We start from the raw sequence: 11,799 nt of genomic DNA on the forward strand, positions 1-11,799 counted from the left end.
TGCTCCAAAAGGAGAGATAGCACCAGAAGACCAGAATAGATAGAAAAACAGACAGCACCAGAAGACAGATAACAAAAGCATGCAGGGCAAAAAAAAAAAAAAAAGTTCTTACAATGATTTTCACAGCTTTGCATGTTTTAAAAAAAGCAGCACCCAGTTAAGAGAAGGGAGAACGAACCACAGGGTAGGGAGGGATGCCCTGAGTATCTTCAATAGTCCCAGGTATGAGTTGGGAAGGCATACTGCCTCTGGACCCGAGGTGAGGCAGGTGTACGGCCTCTCCCCTGCTCTGAGTCCATCGCTGTCAGTTCCTATCTGTCCTGCAGCACATTGGGGACAAAGCCCTCCTGAATCTTCAGACATGCAACACAGGTCAGCTGGAGTCAGTGCAACTGTACAGGTTCAACAAACTCCCACTGAAGGTGCAGTAAATGAGGGCTTGTGAGAAGAATAGGCTGTGCTGCGAGAAATCCCACCTTCCTCTCCTAAGCTGAACATACACTGAAAAGTGGAAGAAAACCCAAATGCCTTGGACACCCTCCCCTAAGACTTTTCTGGTCCCAGCTCCAACAGACAGGTCACCATGTACAGCCACTGCCTACCCCTAGAAGTCTTCAAGGATTTCAAATTCTACAGTTATCCAGGTTGGGGTTTTTTTCCAACATGGATATGAAAAATCAAATGCAGCAGCTAGGTAGAGCGCTCACTAGAGCTAACCACACCCAGCACAGCCCGGTAGCCAAAGCTTGGGAGGGGCCAGTGGAGACATCTGGAGAGGAGAGGGTATCCTGGGTGTAATTAACAGATGTTGGGGGATATGACCCCATTTCAGATAACCTGGAGATTCAGATAATTGGGCCTCAGATAATCAAGGCCATGTTGTTAATAGAAACAGTATTGCAACTCCTAACGGCGTCACGCCCCACGTGCTGACGCCATCCCTCCTTGCATGGAAACGCCTGGTGAAATATGAATTAGCGGTCTGATACATGTCCGTACTCTCTGCCAGCTGCTGGGCTGAGCAGCAAACCCTCTTTCTGATGCACCACTTTGGCTGGCTGCTTGGGAAATAGGTTAAGGCAGAGAAGCGGATTGCAGCCCTGGATGCCTGGGGACGAGGCTGTCTCAGAGCTGATGGGCTAGGTAAGCTCTATTTTGAAAGTGGGTTAATTTAGCTGCCATTCAACTACCATTAAATGATGTAGGTTAATTTTATAGTCAGATAACTATTAAGAAACCAAAACATAAGGCAGGAAATGTCTCTATGCATATCAGCGAGGAGAGATTTCCTTTGCGCTAATGCACACCCCTCCCCTTCAGCTCAAACCTCTCATCCTTCCATTTCTCCACATCCCTCACATCGTCTTTTTTTTTTTTTAACCCTTGTCATTACACACTATTGTCCTTCCCCCTTCTCTTAAGAGAGCCTATTCTTCCTCTCAAAAATTCACCTTGATATCCTGGCCCACAATTATTTTTCTCCTTTGTTTATATTGTCACATATCTCAATGCTAGAAGAAGACTAACAAATCCAAACCACATCTGACCCTGGCAAATGTCCACTAAAAAAGGTTCCATCTTCCCCACACAGACAATATTTCCGCTGCTATGTGGTAAACTGAAGTAGGGAACTACCCCTTGCTTAGTAAGTAACATTCCATCACTACTAATACACCCAGTTTACTTTAGGGGTATTTACCATATTTAAAGCCTCCTCAGTTGGCATTTTACCCTTTATAAATGGATGCTGCAGTTGAAATGTACTTTATCTCTGTACAACTTTCCTTTCTGCAGCATAATGATAGGTATTGTTTGTTTCTTTATACTGGTGACAAAACCCATCAATTGCTGGTTTGTCATAAAAGGAAAAATAAAATGAAAAAAATTGCCAACAACAGCTTATGCCTGCAAAGGAACAGATCCTTTGGAAAAAGCAGAAGTGACTCATCACTCCTCATGCACAGCAAGGAAGGAGCAAGCATCACAGCCCTGCAGATCCCCCCGAGATGCCTTCACAGATTGCCTCCCTCTGACTTCTGTGCTTTCCTGGTCCCACCAGCAGGAAAATGAGTCCCTAACCTTCGCAGAGAAAGCCAAAGCCATGATGACCCATTAGCACATGCTGCCCATCAAGCAATCACAGATCTCCTCTATGGCAGACGTTTTTTATCTTATTAACAGTAAGTGCACTACGCAAACCCTGAGAGCTCACAGAAATGAACTCACGCTTAACCATGCAGTTGTAACGAGACAAACAGTGCTAATGGGATGTTGGCATTTGCACTGTGCTTTTTATGACCAGAGAAATGCAGAACGGGACCATACCCAGAAATTGCAGCTAAACCACCTCTGAAAAATCCTCCTCGCAGCAACTCAGGTATTCAAACAGTGACACCAGAGCCGCAACAATGCACATCATGGGAATTCTGACCCACAGAAGGCTGAGTGCCAAATCCCCTGTTGTTCTGCTGAGGCCTTGCTACTCTTCTAAACCTTGCAATGAAAGTCCTTTTTTTAACTCATGAGCTATAAAAGAACAGATGAAAAAACCAAAACCCAAACCCCATCAATCTACCCTTTGCCAGCACTAAGCCACTACCTTTGTCACTTTGATTTTAAGCTTTATAACTATTATTCTATTACAATATTACATCGTATTATGTAACTATTATTCCTAATTTAATAATATCATTAAATGGGTGCAAAGCATATTTCTTTTAAATCCAGAGTTATGTTATTTTTCCTTCTATCAATTAGCAATCCAGTCTACACTCAAACAAAATTAAAGGCACCAACGTAATGACAGGTATGGGCTAGAATTAAAGAGCAGACAAGCAGCACCCTTACCACACACACTTGTGTCTGTTAGAGAAAAGCCAATACAGGGCCTGAAACAGGAGCAAAACTCTACTTGTTTTTGTGCATGAGCAGCAAAGCTCACTGAATTACAGCTAGATGGACCTCTAGTGAGCAGTGAGGTCATGCAGGTACCACCATGGTCAGACCAGAACTTAGTTATTAACAACCACACTTCAGGTACCAAGTAAGCTTGTTTAGCTTTCACACCTTGAGCTGATGTTTGAGGGATAGAAACAAGACAGAAACTTGTATTTCTGTACAAACAGAGTATATTTGCTATGACAGCTTCTTATGCAAAACCAGAATCCTACTCAGGCTTTTCTTAGAGTCTCCTTTCAAAGTCTGATAGTTTGTTTTAGACTCCTAGTAACACCTCACATGCAGCTAGTTGCTTTAAAGGCCTGAAAGAAATCTGAGGAAGATACCATGTCTGACAACAGTGCACCTGAAGGCATGATGAAAAAATTATACTACCACCTTCACTGAAAGGGGAACGTGGTGAAAACTAGTGGATCCTCCAAGCAACCACCTCAGGCTTAGATTACAGCAAGGGACCCAGCACAAATATTGGCTGTGTGTATGAAAAACCCCTTCACATGTGCAGGGAAGCTGTTCAGCTTCTCCTGGTGTCAGGTTTTCCCTGCAGTCCCAGAGTAACTCAACAATTAGTGTCAGGGCCTTCCTCTAAAGCTCAGGGAGAAGAAAAGCACAGTCAAAGGCTCGGCTTTAAGAAAAGAAACCATAAAAGCCCCTTTCAAAGTGAGGAATGTCATTCCAAAACGAGTTAAGCAAGCCCTACACGTTATTAGCTAGGCAGGAGGGATCTGGGACATGTGACAATGGGATCCTGGTGCACATCAGCAAAAAAAAAAAAATTTCCAAACCTTAGCAGGTGTAACCTATTTAGCACTGTAATTTTTACAGGCAGTTTGCTGATAATTCTGTACAGACAAACCACTCCTCCTGTCAGCACATGGCTGGCTGATCTGCACCTGGAGCAGGAGCCCAGCAAAGGTAGGCAAGCAAGCTGTGACCCAGCCAGCTCTGGAAACCACAGCCAGGGAGACAAGGCAGGAGTCACACATGGACAGATCCACTGCAGGCGACGGCTGAAGTCTCTGCCCCATCCCTCACGGTGTCAGTGTGAGGGCTGGGTAGGTTATGGTCCAGGACTCCGGTCAGCTCCTTAGGGGGATGCAGCTGTACTTTCACACAGGCAACTTTTGTATGTTCAGGCAGCAGTGCTTTTATTTCTATGCTCTGAAGTATACCTTAAGGGCTTCTAATTTTAGTTGAGCTTTTAAACAATTCCTGGAAATCTGAGATGTAGTCATCTCATACAAAAATCTGCCTTTTAGTTAAGTGTGTAGGGAACAGACTCCTGCAGAGCTGTGAGACACCTGCAGAGGAGGAGGCAGCAAGAGAAAATTTTTAGGAGTTTTATTTCAACTGCGATCTGTAATTTTGATATGTTCAAAGTGACCTGTAAAAACAAGATGCAATTGTTTTATGTTCCCTCTTCATGATACCAAAAGAGAGCTTTTGAAGATTGTGTTGTCTGCAATTTTCAAGTAGGTGGGTATGAAGGAACTTAATTAATTCATAAATCATAGGTGTGAAGTCATTCACATTTCTTTTGATTTTCCTACTAGACAGCTGAGAACACCTTGGATTTCAAGTAACAGAGTCTGCATCAAATGTACCAGATCAGGGGAAACAGCACTCTCACAAACTGGGACCCTTCCAGCATTGTAACATCTATTAAAGTGTCTCAAGAATAACTACATTAAAAAGATCAACTTTCTCTTTAATCTCTTTTCCATCTTCATTGTATCAAAGTCCATAATCCCAGATTTGCCTTAACACTTCAAGCTCAGTTTTTTGAAATTGCTTTTCATCTGTAGCTATGTTCCTCTCTACATGAATCATATTCCTAAACAGGTCCAAGAACCTGCTACTCACTTCCAGTTAAAACCTCCATTCAGCCAGTATCCTTGTTTGGGCATCTGCCAGAGCAGAGTTTGCAGCTTAAGAAAATAGTGATTTGCTGAGGTATATTCCTGAATCAGGATTTAAATCCTCCCCCTCCCCGAGACCCACTTTTGTCATGCCTCTAGGAAATCAGAGAGCTCAGCATGCTCAGGCAGGAAAGCCACTGGTGATCCGTCTTACTGCAGACACCAGAGCAAGCTCTGCACTGCTGCTGTTTGAGGAGCCACGACACAAAGGCTCAGCTTTGCTTACATGGGCAGATGAAACGGTGATGTTCTGGAATTCCCTTAATTAAACCAGCTTCACTCACAAAACTTAAGTTTATTTCCAACTTTCAGATCCTTCATGCGGAGCTCAGGGAATTGCCTCCTTACAGGTTTAGTTTAAACACCAAAACTAGCAGGTGCACTGGAAGCTGAAGCTTCCTGCTCTTCCTGTCCCAGCAGCTCTCATTTCCACAGAGGAGCAATGAGCAGAGCCTCTCATTTCACATCTGAGGGAGTATCTGCATTGTAGCAAGTGAACCAGGTGGTATGTATGTGGGGGTACAGTCCACTGCTACTCCCCAAAGGATCTGTTACTTCAGAAGGTGACCAGACATGCTCCTGCAGCTTCCAAAGAGGCAGCTGCCTCTTCCAATAACAGATCAAGCAGCTCAAAACGCACCCTGAGTCCAAACAAGCTGAAGGAAATTAGCAGGTGACTTTTAAAGCTGCCTAACAGGGCTAATTGTGTTTCTTTTCTGCTTTTCTAAGAGACAACAGCATGGAAGCTTCTTTCTGGGTCTGGGTGCAACATCTTGTGTAATCTTGTCATGATACAGGAAACAGCTTTAAAAGAAGAAACCAAGACTGTGTTCCTTTAAGTTTGAACAATTTCATCTTAGCAGTGCAAAACTATCAGCAAATCCTTCAGGAAAAGCAGAAAAACTTGGTATTTGTGATAATCGCAGGACTAAAAGTGTCGATTAAAAATGTTCTGGGACAAGCCTGCACAGTGTAATGCATCTTAAAGAATGGCAGATGGGAATATGGTTCATCACTTTCAAAGGCTATTTTCATAGATTTGACAGATGTATTCAGACATACAGAAAAAAAAATATGATAAATGATAGTTTACTGCACAAGGCTTTCAAGCTATTTACACATAAGAACTCACTATTCCTGAATAAGTGTAAGATGTAGTCCCTAGTTAAACCAAGTTTTTTATTTAAGAGAGATTTGCCTGGTAAAGCTAAACCAATGACAACACCCAATCACCATTCTGCTTTTTGTTTTTAATACCGGTATTAGTATACAAGGAATACAATAATTAGTTTGTAATGTAACAGTTATTTAATGATCTTAAAAAACAAAAAAGGCACAGAAAAATGCAAACCCTAAATTACCTACTTTTCAATACCATATGCTAAGAAAGGTAATTTCTCAGGAGAAAAGAAACCTGGGCTAGATATTTTGCAGCATTATGAATTTTCCTAAAGCTAGGAAATCCCTATGCATCACTCTCAAAATCATCCTAGAACTGAACACAAAGGTTAGCAGAAATGCCTAAACTCACGTGGGTTCCATTACACACCACTTACTGTAACCTACTTTTTAGTATTCAGCATTTCAGTATCAATAATGCATAACATCAGAAGTAGTTCAACCCAAAGTACAATCATGAGAAAGTAAACATGGATCTTGGAGAAGGGCCGGCTGCAGTGTGGTGTCACTGCTGGATTTGCCTTGTGCCCCTGTGCAGGGGGACAAAAAGATGGAGTTGCCGGAGCTTTCCCTGTGCTAATGGGGAGCTGGGGACCTGCCCCCTCTGCAGAAGATGAGCAGAGAAAGCAAAGCTGCAGAGAAAAGAGCATCACCTGGCGAGCAGCTAAGCAACGTGCCTGTACCTGATGACGTGTGCTCCAGGACACAGCCCCGCTGCCCAAACCAGCGCTCTGCCCGCTGTCACCCCACAGCCCAAAACTGACCCGCATGGGGCTCTGGCCACGCTTTCACTACCTCCGTGCCTACTTTGGCTCATTACTAAGTGCTCAGTGAACATCACTACATCACCCATCACCTTTTATTTTCCCTCCTGAGAGACTGTTTGTTCTTCACTGGATAAATTATTTACCATTAAGGAAATTAAGGTGGCCAGTAGGGAAGCGCAAATTAGAGTATGGGAGTTCATGAGACTGGGCTGCTATGAGACATTGTTTCAGCTTTCACATGTATTCCCTACCCAGCTGCTAAATCAGCTTTATCGTCAATCCTATTTAGGACAAGAACCCAACAGAGTATGGAGATTCCAAAGCTCAATCCTTCAGCCAGAAATTGTTTTACCTTCTATTTTCACTTCCTCCTCTGCTTCTCCCCATTTGCAATAGTTTGCATCTCATATCCTTAGGGCTACTAGTACAGGCATTTAAAAAGCACATTAGAAACAACAGAATTGGAATCCCTTGAAGTTTTTCACAACAAAATTTATTAGAAGAATAGTGGTTTTGAAAAGTCTAGCATCCAGTGAAAACTACCATACACAACGTTACAGCTGGGAATGTGTTTCCAAAATGACATGGTCAAATAATACAATGGAGCCATTAAATCTTACACATGCACAACAAGAGAATTAGCGCTTTGACATACAATGCAAAAAATAAATGGACCACATGAAATAAAAATTTAAAAGTACTTATCACATACATTAAGACACAGCTTATTTAGTCCAGTCAAAAAATCAGAACTGCATTAAAAAAATTAATGTAGTGCAATCAAACCAAAAACCTTAATTTGTGATCATAAGTGCTCTACTACATAAAACATTGATCATAGCAAGGAACAAAAAAATTCAAATCACACAGTACAAAAAAATCTGTAAATAAATATAAACTACAGTACAAGAGAAATATTAAATTATACAATTCCGTCAAACTGTAAACAGTATATTGAAATGAGGTCCATAAGAGTAAAGGGGGGGTTCCTGTTTTTTTTTCCCATGACACTTGAACTTCTAGAGGTCAGAGAGAAATGCCATTTTCCATACTCTTCAAAGACTATGGGTTACATAAATAGAAAGAGAAGACTTTTTAGATGTAAAGTGTCAAATAATAAAGCAGAGGTGTTGCTGACTTGCGACTGCCAACGGATCACCATGAAGGCAGAACAGCAGATTTTAGTTTCAGGCTTGGCCTCCAGGTGAGCGCAGCACAGAGGCCTGGCACTGCAGGTGTTCGGTGAATAGCGCTCGGCCTTAGAAAGGAGGCACCTCGTGAGGTCTGGTCCTACCCAGGAGGTGGAAGTGATTATGGACAGCCTGGACCTCTGCTGATTATCTGACAGGTTTACACGCTTGTCATACAAACACCAACTTTGGCAGAACAATTACTAATAAACTCAAAGCACTCCCGGCCCATTGGTTTCCATCACAGTGGCCAGTGCACAGAATTCTCTAAGGACATTGCATAACTAGAGTGTAGAGGTCAGACAGCCAAGGACCCGTGCTTGAGGTTAGAAGTAGTTATGGTGAGAGAGAAGCAAGAGCCACGTTAAGAAGCTGCCTCTGCTGTTCACAGAAGCAGCTGGGAATGTATTTCATTTTTAGCTGCGCTGGCTAGTAGTGGCATTTTAAAATATATAAGTTTAAGATAACATATATACTATATATGTATATAATATAATACATATTATATAATATACATAGGAATTTCTTACAATACATACCAGGAACCCCCACGCGATCTGCTCAGTAGTAATAACTGAATATACAGAATGCCACTATAAGTGTCTGAGGCACTGTGTGCTGGAGAGTAAATATGCAGCTTTAAAATCCGTTTGGCTGAGTTATACCTGGATACCTGAACTGAGTTTTAAGTTGACATTCATCAAGGATGTGCTATCAGCACGTCAAAAGAAAAGCAAAACAAAATACAAGTCACTGCTAGGTTTAAGAAGAGAGTACAAGTACCTGAATTGAGTGAGGATAGTGTGTAAACTGTCCCTGAGGGTTTTTAAACAGTGTGTGTACAAGTTGGATTCCTAAGAACATTAGTTTAAACTTACACTGCGGACTGATAAAATACCAATGTCTGACAATTTAACAAGTGGAGGTTAAAAAGAGTTATGAGCAAACACTCAAAACATTTTATACATTTTAAAGCAGCAGTAAGCTGCTGTAAGCATACATCCCATCAGTACAAGCAACACGTGGGACTCAGATAAAGGTTTCTATTTGCAAAAAGCCCATCATATATCGATAAGTAAAGAATATTCACCTGCTAAATTAGAATGCACCTAGTTACAGACTAGCAATTCAAGATTAATTTTTTAATCAAATACTTTGCTATACTTTGCTATTACATACTAAAATTCCTTAAGATCACTAATGCTGGTATTCTAATCTATTTTTTTTAAATGTTCCCCCTTCATTTAAGAAATATACCATTCCACAACTTAAACATTAAGATCCATTTTCAGTCCTCAGATGTAAAAAGCATGTCAATGAGTTAATATTAAAAATTTACACGGTAAAAAGGCTTGAATTTCAGCCAGAGATTCTAAATACTACTCATTCCCTGAAGGCATAAGGGAGAAAGAATCCCTACCCATTTTTCTTGTGATATAGTTTTCAAACTGAACATTAAAGAATGGTCCAAAATGTTTATTTTTTCAGTTTGGGAAATTTCCCTTCCCTACCCATCATCCCAGATTCCAAATGTCAAGCCCTGAAATGGCCTATTGAAATGATTAGTTAAAAATACCAGGCATGTATACATACATCCCCTGCCTGAACTTCAGAATATTTTGTTGTACTAGTCTTTAAAAGACAGATTAATATACCAAGAGACCTTGTGATCTGACCTGAAAAGCTGTTAATGATCCTAGATTGTACATTTAAAGTATCTCATAACCTGAAGACCAGATTTAGTTAAGACTCTGGCATTGTAACAGAAAAAGTGCTGCAGTTATTTATCCCTTTTCTGGTACTTTAGAATAGGTCAGACAAGTGCTTTTTATAGTGACAGTAAAAGTTTACATGCTTTCACGCAGGCCTAAAAAGTATTATCCGCAAAAATATTTGAGAAATGTAGCACCAAGTAATTGATAAACTGTGTAAGTAGCTGTAGTAGTATCCTCATTTCTGAATAGGAAAAAAATATTAAGATAAACTGTACTAGGTGATGATGAGAGAAATTGTTTTTGATGTTAACTTTTCCTGCTCCAGTCAGAATGAAGCCTTTGTCCTAATCCCTGCTCCACAAGGTAGAGTTACCATCTTGAGTCCTCCTAAATTATACTTACCCATTCAATAGAGACAAGCACAGGGGCATGGGTGGGGATGTTTGTTTTTAAGAAGGTAAATGAAATGCCCTGGACAGGCTGAAAAAAGTCCTCCTTCCTAGTACGTCACCCAGGAAAACTGATTTTGCAACTGGGCTAAGAGATTTTTGTGAGGATTAAATAAAGCTCTCTTAATATCAAGGGTTTTATGACAATACCTGAATATGGGCATAATTCAGTAGGACATGAGGTCCAAAACTGCTGCTGTAATACTGGTTTAGAGACTTGGCCCCAATCAAAGAAAGAACAGGAAAGAGGGAGAGAGGTGGATGCTGGAATGCTCTAAATACTTAACAGCTTTTTCTGGTATACGTGAAGTGGATCTACAGATCATTTTGAGCTTGTAATACCTCTCTGCCTAGTGGTCATCACAGCACACTGTGTTTATACACTGGAAAATTTGAAATGAGTTACTATAGTGGCTACTTTATCTGCTACATTCATCAGAACTGCATATAATTAGCAGTGCAGATTTTCAGGTTTCTGATGGTTCCAATTACTGAATTTTCAATATAATTCAGGATCAAGTAGAAACCTTTATAGTACCAAACTAGCTCAAAACTATTTTTTATACCTTTTTTAAAACAATATTAGTCAACATTATGTACTGATGCCAAGAAAAAGCAACATTGACCTAGACTGAAATTACATTTAATTTCTGAAACATTTGTGGGAATACCTAGAAGTTTCTGATCCTCATGAAAATGAAGGAAACAACCCTTCCCATCCTACTTCTAACATTTGGCAGAGAATTTAAGCTATTTAAAATATTGTGACAAAGCTTTCAGTAAGGTTAATAATTTTGCCTTCGTAAGAGTTTGGACTGCAACAAGAGTATGCATTCTTACACTGAAGAGTTAAAATTTTGTCTTCACTGAAGAAAGAGGTCTTTACACTATAGATGCAGCCACACTGTTTTTGAGAAAAAAGGGAACAGCAGAGTGCTCCCTTCACTCCTTGGACACTGTGTTCTTCTCCTAAGACTCAAGACATCTTAAGAGCATTACTTGAAAGTAAACTGGAAAGAAACACATGGCAATTCCAGTTTTGCCTGTATAACAATTGTTGCAGATGATACAAAGAGCAACTAAATCAGAACTAAAAAGTTGTTTCACAAAGCTTACTCAACCCTAAAGCCCCTGAATCACTTTGCCAGCTCCCATGAATTTCCAAGGAAAGGCAATGTATTCCTGGGTATTCATGAAAGAAATACTTAGATGCAAATGTTGGCCTGCCACAAGACAAAGCACAGACTACTCCTTGTCTGCTATTACCCAGTCTAAACACATGTGCAGTTACCTCCTGTGTTTAGGAATATCCTCCAGAGGTGGAAAGTTCTATAAAAAAAGGTTGTGTAGGAGTTGCAAAAGAACACAGAAGCTGAACATGTTCCCTTGCTAGAGGCATTATCCTATCTGTACCCCTGCACCGTTAAAAATAATTTTTTCTCCAATTGCCAAAAAGTTCAGAGTTTGACTTCAGGTCTAGCAGTAGGGTTGGTAATGCAAGCATCAAGTTACGAGTTCTGCAACAAAAAGAAAGTAAAGGCATACCTGTATTGCTTATGCAGCAACTTCTCCTGTGCAACAGGGAAAAAAAAGAGAAATTCTAAAGAAAACTGTCTTGAACC

The sequence above is a fragment of the Aphelocoma coerulescens genome, chromosome 6 (genome assembly GCF_041296385.1).
Source record: "Aphelocoma coerulescens isolate FSJ_1873_10779 chromosome 6, UR_Acoe_1.0, whole genome shotgun sequence".
Classification (NCBI taxonomy): Eukaryota; Metazoa; Chordata; class Aves; order Passeriformes; family Corvidae; genus Aphelocoma; species Aphelocoma coerulescens.